This window comes from Chinchilla lanigera, unplaced genomic scaffold (assembly GCF_000276665.1).
Source record: "Chinchilla lanigera isolate Chin_1 unplaced genomic scaffold, ChiLan1.0 scaffold00038, whole genome shotgun sequence".
In the NCBI taxonomy this organism is placed as follows: Eukaryota; Metazoa; Chordata; class Mammalia; order Rodentia; family Chinchillidae; genus Chinchilla; species Chinchilla lanigera.
Genome location: NW_004955439.1, coordinates 20,618,700 through 20,628,979, shown reverse-complemented (window position 1 = coordinate 20,628,979; position 10,280 = coordinate 20,618,700).

The window sequence follows — 10,280 nt, the reverse complement described above, 5'->3', positions numbered from 1 at the left end:
ACCAGGTTCTGTTTCCATGCTTGGGAAATTTTCACTACTATTTCTGCAAATATTCTTTTTATGTCAGTTGTGTTGCCTCCTGCTGTTTCATTGACTCCTATAAGTTGTACATTATTCCTCTTTGCCTCATCTTGCAGCTGTTGAATTGACTTTTCCTGGATCATTGTTGATTTTATGAGTTACTTTCTTTTATGGTCACTAGCTGCCATGGTGTCTTTAAAGTCTGAGATTCTATCTTCAGCTTCATTCAAGTGGTTTGGGCAGCTTTCAATGGTAGCTTTGTTTTCCTGGAAGTCTTTTGAATTTGATTCATGCTTTCTAAGTCCTTTCTATAGTTTTCATTGAACTTTTGACCCTTGCCTTTGTTCTTCTATTTTCTTATATGTCTTTTCTGCAGACTTTTTGAGCAGATCTTTCATTATTATTGTTATTTCATTTTTTGTCTTAGAGATTATTTCTGATCTCATCTCTTCTATGGCCTTATGGAGTTGTTTCTTTACTTCCATTGCAATCATTTCAGCTATTTCAGGCATGCGTTTACCAAATTCTCTTATGTCAACATCTCGTGGACTTGTTCTGAGTGGGATGGACTTCTGGGATTGTGTTTTAGTCCTTCGTTTTGTTATGTTTGCTACTGGATGCAGAAAGCTCAGTTTCCCTCTTCAGTGGCTGCACAGCAAAGGCCACTAGTGTCCCTAGTTTTCCTGTTGGTCAGGTTTGCCCCTCAGTGACCCCTGAGAAGCACTACTTAGTCTTGGGTTTTCCTGCAATTGTTGATTTGTATCTAGTTATCCCAGGTCTCAGATGTAGCCATTGGTGTCAGCTAATGGCATACTGTGTGGTCCAGCGTCCCCTTACAGTTCAGGGCACATGCATGGCCCAGACTCGGGTTGCATTGGTGTGACAATCCCGGTCCAGTGGACCTATGTCCCCAGGCAATTCAGGGTACAGGTACAAGGTATTTTCTGGGCAAAACCCAGACACAAACTGCAGCATTAACAGTTTGTGAACCATCTGATTCTGTGTCTCCAGTCAGTTCAGGACACATACAGGAACCAGATGCAGGCTGGTGGACAGCAATCAGAGACTGCCTATGCCTGCAACTCCCTAGGGGGCCCGGGCACAAGTAAAGCACGGTCTTGAACCACTGGACAAGCAGCTCTTGGAGCACTTGCTCACTCTGCACAGGGTGCATGCAGGGAGGGGCCACATGCACACCCCAGTGATAGCAGTCCGTGGGGCTTCTGAGTGAGGACCTCCTGTCTCAGGGTGTTAATTTTGGTAAGCTAAGGGAAAGCACTCAGAATAGGGATGAAAACCACTCAGTTTGTGTCTTGCTTGGTTGCCACTCTTAGGTGGTATACAGCATTAGACCCAGAGAGGCCAGAGGGATAACTTATGCTAAAGATGCATTTTATTACCCAATTAGCACCAGACATTCATAAGAAGTTACAGAAACTAGAGACTTGTCCTCAAAATAGGAGTTTATTAATTTGTTTTGAAAGATTTTAATAATAGAGATGAAAGTGCTCAAAAACAGTGCATTTCTGAGCTGCAGATGTTAGCCTCCACCGTAAGAAACCCTCAGGCTGGACCAGACCCCTAGCCCATGGCTAAAAGCAGCTTTATGGGGACTACAGCTCATTATACTTGTCTCCTGTGGCATGGTTTTTTAATCTTGTCAACTCTCCTTTCAACACCCCCATCCTCCCAATACAAAAGGCAGATGGCTCTTACAGGCTGGTACAAGATTTCTGCACTATCAACCAGATGGTCCTTCCCACACACCCCATTGTGTCAAACCCTTATGCCCTCTTATCTTCTATCCCCCAATTTACCACTTGTTATTATGTCTTTGATTTAGATGCCCCTTTCACTATTCTCTTGCATCCCTCCTCACAGCCTCTCTTTGCCTTCACTTGGACAGACTCGGACACTTGCCAGTCCCAACAGTTAACTTGGACCATCTTGCCTCAGGGCTTCTGGGACAGCCCCACTACTTCAGTCAGGTCCTTGCATGTGAATTACTTTTCTTTCATTCCCCTCCTCTCTCATCTTATACAGTATGCAGATGACCTCCTCCTCTGCAGTCCCTTCTATGAGTCATCCTGTGAAGACACTCTCTTATTATGGAAGCACCTAGATTCCAAGGGATATCTCCCTCTGAGGCCCAAATCTCTTCCCTGTCCATCACTTCTTTAGGCATCATTCTCCACAGACATACCCAAGCCATATCTCCAGACCATGTGGCTTGATCTCCCATCTCGACTCTCATCACCAAACAACAGCTCCTCTCCTTTCTCACCATAATAGTATACTATCACCTGTGGGTCCCCATATTTTCCCTCTTACTCAATGCCTGTATAAACTTGCAAAAGGGGGACCCCAGTGAGCCCTTAGATCATAAGACCTTTCCTCACTTATCCTTTCAGGCCCTAAAGGAAGCCCTACAAAAAGCCTCCTCCTTAGCAATTCCAGACCCCACCCAATCCTTCTATCTTCATACAACTGAACACAGAAGATGTGCAGTAGGGGTTCTTCTACCGGATACAGGCCAATGTTCCATCAAGTTCCTGTACAAACAGCTTGACCTGACTGGACCTCACTATCTTAGTGTGGTGGCCATGCCTGTGGGCTATTGCTGCAGCAGCCTTGATGCTCTTAGAGGCACTTAAAATCACTAGGTACTAGATCAACCTCTACTCCTCCCATAATCTTCAGGGGCTCGTGTCTTCATCCCACCTCTCACCTCCCACGCGCCCCCCAGACCTTCTTCAGCTCTATGCACTTTTCATAGAAACTCCCATGGTTACCACTGCCTTGGCCCTGACTTTAACTTGGCCTGTCAGTTCATTAGGGCCACATGACTGTATGTCTCTAATCCACTTAGAACCATCTCCTTTTCCACACATCTCTTAACTCCCCCTTCCCAACCCTGACCACATCTGGTTCATTGACAGAAGTTTATATAAGCCCACCCTCAACTCCCTTGCTAAGACAGGATGCGTTGTCATCTCCCAACATGCTGTTGTAGAAGCTGCAGCCCTCCCTCCATCCAGCACTGAAGCAGGCTGAACTAATCTAGCTGACTCATGCCTTCACACTAGCTAAGGGTTTGCAAGTTAATATCCATACAGATTCAAGATACACATTCCATATATTGCATAATCACAGTAACATCTGGGCAGAAAGGGGATTTCTCATCTCTCAGAGGTCTTCAATCATTAAAACCTCACTCATTAAAACTTCTTCAGGCTGCCCTATTGCCAACAAAGGTGGGAGACCTTCACTGCAGGGCACACCAGAGGCTTTCAGACCCCTTAGCTACCAGCAATGCTTTTGCAGATAAAACTGCAAAGAGGCAGCCCACTGTCCCTACCACACCCTTAAGCATAAATATTTTGCCATTTCTGGCATAACTATAGCTTATTCCCCTTCTGAACACCAGCAATATCAAGACCTTCCCACCAAAGAGGGATGGTTCCTAAATCAAGGAAAGCTCCTCCTCCCTGCTTCACAGGCCCATGCCATTCTTCAATCCTTTTATGATAATTTTCATGCAGGGTACAGACACTTGATCAGACTCCTTGAGTCTCTTATTTGCTTTCCCTCTTGGAAAACTATCATGGTTCAATGTTCTGTCTGCCACATGATCACACCTCAGGCTTTTCTGAGGTCCCCTCCCTTTCTTACTTACCAACTCTTCTCCTTAACTCAGATTGGCAGATTGATTTCACCCACATGCTGCAAGTGTGGAAGTGAAGATACCACCTGGTTTGGGTAGATGCCTGTACTAGATCGGAGGAAGCTTTGCCCACAGCCTCAGAAAAAGACTCTCCTGCTGTCCACTGCCTTTCAGTTGATATAATTCCAAGGTTTTGTCTCCCCACTTGCATTCAATCAGATACTGGTCCAGCATTTATTAGTGAAATGACTGAAGAAGTGTCTAAGTCGCTAGGGGTCCAATGGAATTTGCCTACCCCCTCTAGACTGGGTTTCTCTCCTCCCAGTTGCTCTGCTTAGAATCTGTACTTAGAGAGCCTACAATATATAGTCCTTCTGAGGTTTTATATGACCACGTCTTTCTGCTGGGGCCAGACCTTAGCCTGGAGGCCAGACCCATAGGAGACCATCTCTCAGTTCTGCAACAAGCCCTTATGAGGATAACCTAGTGAACAAATTGGTTTTGATTAAAGATTTAAACCCCTGATCCCTACAAAGTGGAAGAGAACCTTCAGATGCATTTATAGCACTCCAATGGCTGTTCCCCCTGCAGTGGATTCACCACTCCAGAATAAAGCTGTGTCCTGCAGACAATCTGGTTGGCCTCTCCTCCTCATGAAAGTCACATGTTATCTCCTCTACATCCTTCAGGCTGACCAGAATCCGAGAAAACACCTGAATGCCCTGACACTGTCTATCTTTTCACTTCACCTATTTTCAAATAGTCTATGCTGGTCTGACCTGGTTTCATCATCAGACTTCTACTCTTGAGTCTTTCTACCCCTGGGTAGAAGATCTCCTTTACGAGGACACTCTGTGAGATTTCTCCTCCAAGGAGGTTACACTGTTTTCTTTTTTCCTTGCCTTTCTCCTGTTTGATGATCAATAGAGAAGACCTTAAAACACCCTCTGTTTCTATTATATATTTTCCTGTACATTTTACTCTCGATTTTACTAAGACTCCAACTCATTTCTTTTACTTCAGAGATGGAACTTTTCCCGCTGCTTGTGTTCACCCTAGCCCTAGTTAGACCCCTCTCCTCCCCTTACCTAGAACTTTTGGCCCAGTTAACACTCTTCCTTTCACCACTCCCAAGGTTGCTGTCTCGAAGCTTCTCCCTGCAATTCCCAATTATCTTTATAAAACTGTACTGTTAACTCATTCTTTGTTGAACTGCTCAAATCCTATCATAGCCAAAGACTGCTGGCCCTGTATTTCTATGTCTACAGCAACCTGTATGGCCATTCCAATGCCTCCCCAGGTCTGGGTTTCTACCAGTGTCACGTACCACCCTCAATACGAAAAGGGCACATTCTGACTCCTCAATAAAGCATCCATAGCCACTTTACCTGTCACTAGCAAGGCAAAAAACCTCCCGGCAGGACATGAGGCCAGACTCCTCCAGTTCTATTTTGATAATGTTTCTGTGTACGAGAGCTCAGCTAAGCGCGTACATGATCTCATAATCTCTGATACTCCTCTAACCTTCCAAGCCCATTTGCATTCACTGTAATTTGTCCTCCAGTACATTACTAGGGCATTTACTTCTCCATCAATGTAACTATATACTACTGTTATTGGCTTGTCTGACCATGCCAGTTACCAGGTTACTCAGAATGCCCCATTCACTCAGCTTGTCTACTTTACTGGTCCTCCCAATGTTATGACTATGTCACTGCTCCATAGACAGAGTTCTGCCACAGATGTCATTTTCCATGCATGCCCTTTCTCCCATGGACTCCTTGTCATCCATATCCCACTTGCTCAGGCTGTCTCCTCTTGCCTACCTTTGACCATTCCTCACGATGTCTCTTAATAGATACCAAAAGATTCTTCCTACACTGGGAAAACAGAGCAACAGGTGCCACTCAAACCCCACATCAGGGACCCCTCTAGCCCCTGACAGGTGCTGCCCTAGCAGGCACCCTGGACATCTGGGAAAGATGTTCCACCAAAGATGGATGGGAGAAAGACACTTCTTCAGTCATTTCACAACTGAAAGACAGTGGACAGCAGGAGAGGCTTTTTCTGAGGCTGTGGGCAAAGCTTCCTCCGATCTAGTACAGGCATCTACCCAAACCAGGTGGTATCTTCACTTCCACACTTGCAGCATGTGGGTGAAATCAATCTGCCAATCTGAGTTAAGGAGAAGAGTTGGTAAGTAAGAAAGGGAGGGGACCTCAGAAAAGCCTGAGGTGTGATCACGTGGCAGACAGAACACTGAGCAGTGATAGTTTTCCAAGATAAAAAACTTTCACATCTCTTTAACACTCACAACCAATTCTGTTTACCTAATTAAGGTGTTTTCTTCCCCTGTTGGACCTCCATCTATTTGTGCTCCCCCACTAATTGGACTGGAACCTGTACAATGACATACCTCATCCAAAAAATTGACATTGCCTCAGGAAACCAGAGATTGTCTCTGTTATTAAAACACAGGTCTGACAATGTCGAGCCATGTATTTAATACTTCTGCTTATTTTATTAGTTTGAGTACCATTGCTGCTACAGGGACAAGCATAGCAGGTTTAACTACTTTCCTGACCTCCTACTGTTCCCTCTCCCAAGATCTTTCTGACAGCCCCAGACAAATAGCTGACTCCATTCTCACCTTATAAAATCAGATAGATTCCCTGGCAGTAATGATCCTTCAAAATTGTAGAGGTTTAGATCTCCTCACCACAGAGAAATGTGAGCTATGAATCTTCCTTGGACAACAATTTTAGTTTTACAACAACCAGTCAGGCATAGTATGGAATGCAACCAAAAGACTGACAGAAAAGGCTTCAGAAATTAGACAGCACCTGTCTGACTCTTGGACTAATGTTGGGTGCTGGGCCTCATGGCTGTGCCTCTTATTTGTATTATCCTCCTCCTTTTCTTTGGGCTATGCCTCCTCAGACTTTTCTCTCAGTTTTTATAGAATCATGCACAAGTGACTAACAAAGGACAAATACTGGCTTTTACTCAGGGCTCATCAGACCCATGTTGGGGGGTAGAAAGGGAACAAAAAAGACAAATTTCAAGGTACAAGGGGGAACTGGGAGCTGTTTGCCTCTAGTGAACTGGCTTGGTTACCTCCAGAGTTGGTTCACTTTTATTGGATAGCAAGAAGTGCAGAGGGAGAGGTACCACACATTTCATGGAACAGCAAATATAGAAAACGAGTGAATAAGGATTAAATTAATGAGGAACCAGATTTTGTATAAACCCCAATGCCTGCATTTTGACAACTGTCCTCAGAAGATGCTATTTTTCCCCAGGAATGCCAGGTTATTAAAATTCGACATTTAGGCAGGGAGCACACAACCTTCCATATACCTCCGTGTTCCTGAAGCAAGGTCACATTGACCTCAGAACTGTGGGGGATTTAAATCACATAGTCATCCTCCCCAATCTATCCCACAGCTTGGTCCCCAAACAGGCTCTGAGTACTTTTCAATTTAGCCTTGTTCCCACAACTTTTCACCCAATTAGGCTGCCCATGCTACCCATTGTCACGCCTGAAGCAACTATGGGCAACTTTGCCCACTCTACTCTTTTCTGTATATAACAACAAAAAGATGGGAATGTCAAGCCTGACCTGAGAAAGACCTTCCCAATAAACATGGTGTCTTCACAAATAACAGGAGTCCACACTGCCCTAAGCAAACAAGAACTGATAGCCATAAAGAAATTTAGGACCAGACCTGCAGGTTCTCTGATACTGAAAGACCCAGCTTTATATGCCCACCTGTGCTAATCATCTTTTCAGGTTTGACCTCAAACATTCCATCCAGATCCCTTGGGATTATGACTCCCAACCCTAAACCCTATGTATTCTTAGTCTTCCCTCCAGCTATTTGCTAATCTCACTGCAATTTTATCCTCCCTGTACCTAGACGAAATTAAGTCTAGTCTTTCCAACAGTGTTGGTCTCTGGGTGTCTGCTCCCACACCATTAATTAACAGATAGTACTACTGTGAAAAGGATTACATAAACTTTCACATTCCCTAAAGAAAGTAGGTGGAATCATCACATACAGTACCTGGACTACAAAGAGGCAGGCATATCTCCTCAATAGGGTTCAGATGTTATCTTTAAAAAGCCAGGGAACTCTCTTACAAGATCCAGATGTCATCAGATTCTTAGCTTTAAGATTGGTAGAGGCCAGAGATCTGCCAAGCTTAGTACACTTAGAGTTTTATCAATAGTTACAAAAACGCTAGCTCAGTTGCAGAGGTTAACAGTAATAGCTTAGGATAACTTTGGTTTCTTGACCTGCAACATTCTATTGTGCTACAAAATTACAGTCCTCCAGTTATTGAAGATCAAACAGTCTGAAATCTCTTTAATATAAATGTGGCTTTTTTGGAGAACTTCAGTTCACATTTACTATGCAACCAGAAGAAATACAAATGCAAAAATTCATTCTATTTTTATTGTAATTTAAATAAACTAAATACTTTCTTAATATACAATAAATGTGAACTGTTAAAAATTGTCAAATTAAATGTGGACAAATCAAATGTGAAATTAAAATACTTAGACATCTTTGTGATTTTGGATTTAGAATGTGTTGAAGTGTTTTGTTTTTGTTTTTGTTTTTTGGAGGGGGTTGGTTTTTTGAGATGGGGTCTTGCTGTATAGTTCAGATTGGTCTTTTTTTTTTTTTTTGTTTGTTTGTTTTTCTGGTACCTGGAATTGAACTCATGATCTCATACTTTCCAGGAAGGTGCTGTGCTGCTGAGGTAAATCTCCAGCCCCCAGATTGGTCTTGAACTCACTATAACTTCAGCTGGCTGTGAATTCCTGGCAATCCTCCTACCTCAGCCTCCCAAGTGATAGAATTACAAGACTGCACCACCACACAGAGCCATTCAAGTGTTTTGAGTTCTAGCTTTGCTTTAAAGGAACCATAATACCATAAAATCAGGAACAAGACAAGGACATCAATCTGATAAAAGCCATTTATGACAAACTAACAGCCAACATCATACTAAACATAAAAAAACTAAAAGCTTGTACTCTAAAATCAGGTAAAAGACAAGGATGTGCACTATTACTACTCCTATTCAATATAGTTTTGGAAATGCTAGGCAGAGCAGTAAGATTAGAGAGAAATTAAAGAAATAAGGATAGGAAAGGAAGAAGTTAAATTATCATTATTTGCAGATGACAAGATGCAAGACACATAGAAGACCCCAAAAACCCCACCAAAAAGCTTATAGATTTAATAACCAAATTCAGTAGCAGAGCTGAATACAAAGTCAATATTCAAAAATCAATAGCATTCCTGCACATAAACAACAAACTCACTGAGAGAGAAATTAGGGAAACCACAGCTTTCACAATAGCGTCCAACATAATGAAATACTTAGGAATCTATCTAAAAAAGGAAGTAAAAGAGCTATACATTGAAAATTAGAGTAGATTGAAAAAGGAGATTGAAGATATCAGAAAATGGAAAGATATCCCTTGCTCATGGATAGGAAGAACAAGAAATGCAAATGGCCATACTCCCAAAATTAGTATACAGTTTTAATGCAATCCCAATTAAAATACCATTATCATACCTCAAAGAACTAGAGAAAACATTCTTAAAACTCATTTGGAACCAGAAGAGACCTAGAATAGCAAAAGCAATTCTAGGCAACAAGTGCAAGGTAGGAGGCATTACAATCCCTGACTTGAAATTATACTACACAACTACTGTGATAAAATTAGCATGGTACTGGCAAAAAAACAGGCCTGTAGATCAGTGGAACAGATTATAAGATACAGGCACAACTACAAATGTACTCAGCCACTTTACCTTTGACAAAGGATCCAAATAAGGTCACTGGAGAAAGATAGCTTCTTTAATAAATGGCACTAGAAAAACTGGTTCTCTACATTGCAAAGACTAAATGTAGACCCATGTCTATCACTTTGTAGTAAACTAAAGTAAAAATGGATCAAAGATGTGAATATTAAAACAGGAACATTGAATCTACTGGAAGAGAAAGTAGATAGAAATCTTGAAGATGTAGGGGTAGGCAGAGGCTTCATGAACAAAACTCAAACTTCATGAGAAACACTTCATAAAATCAACACCTGAGAGCTCATCTTATTAAAAAGTTTTTGCACATCAAAAGAAATCACCAAAAGAATGAAAAGATAACTCACAGAATGGGAAAAATTTTAGCCAAATGCCCTCAGAAAAAAAGACATATCTAGAACATATAAAGAATTGAAAAAAAATCATATCCTCCAAATTCAAAGACCCAATCCAAAAATGGGCAACTACGTCTGTAAGCACCGCATTGTCTCACTAGTGTAAAACCTGAAAGAGTTAATTTAAAAGAATATTTGCAGAAATAATAGCAGAAAATTTCCCAAGCATGGAAACAGAACCTGGTATATAGTAAATGAGGCATATAAAACTCCAACTAACCATAACCAATATAAAACTACACCCAAACATATAATAGTAAAGATCCCAGATTTCCAGCAAAAGAACAGAGAATTAAAAGCTGTTAGAGAAAAGAAACAGATTACCTATAAAGGAAAGCCCATCAGAATCACGGCAGACTT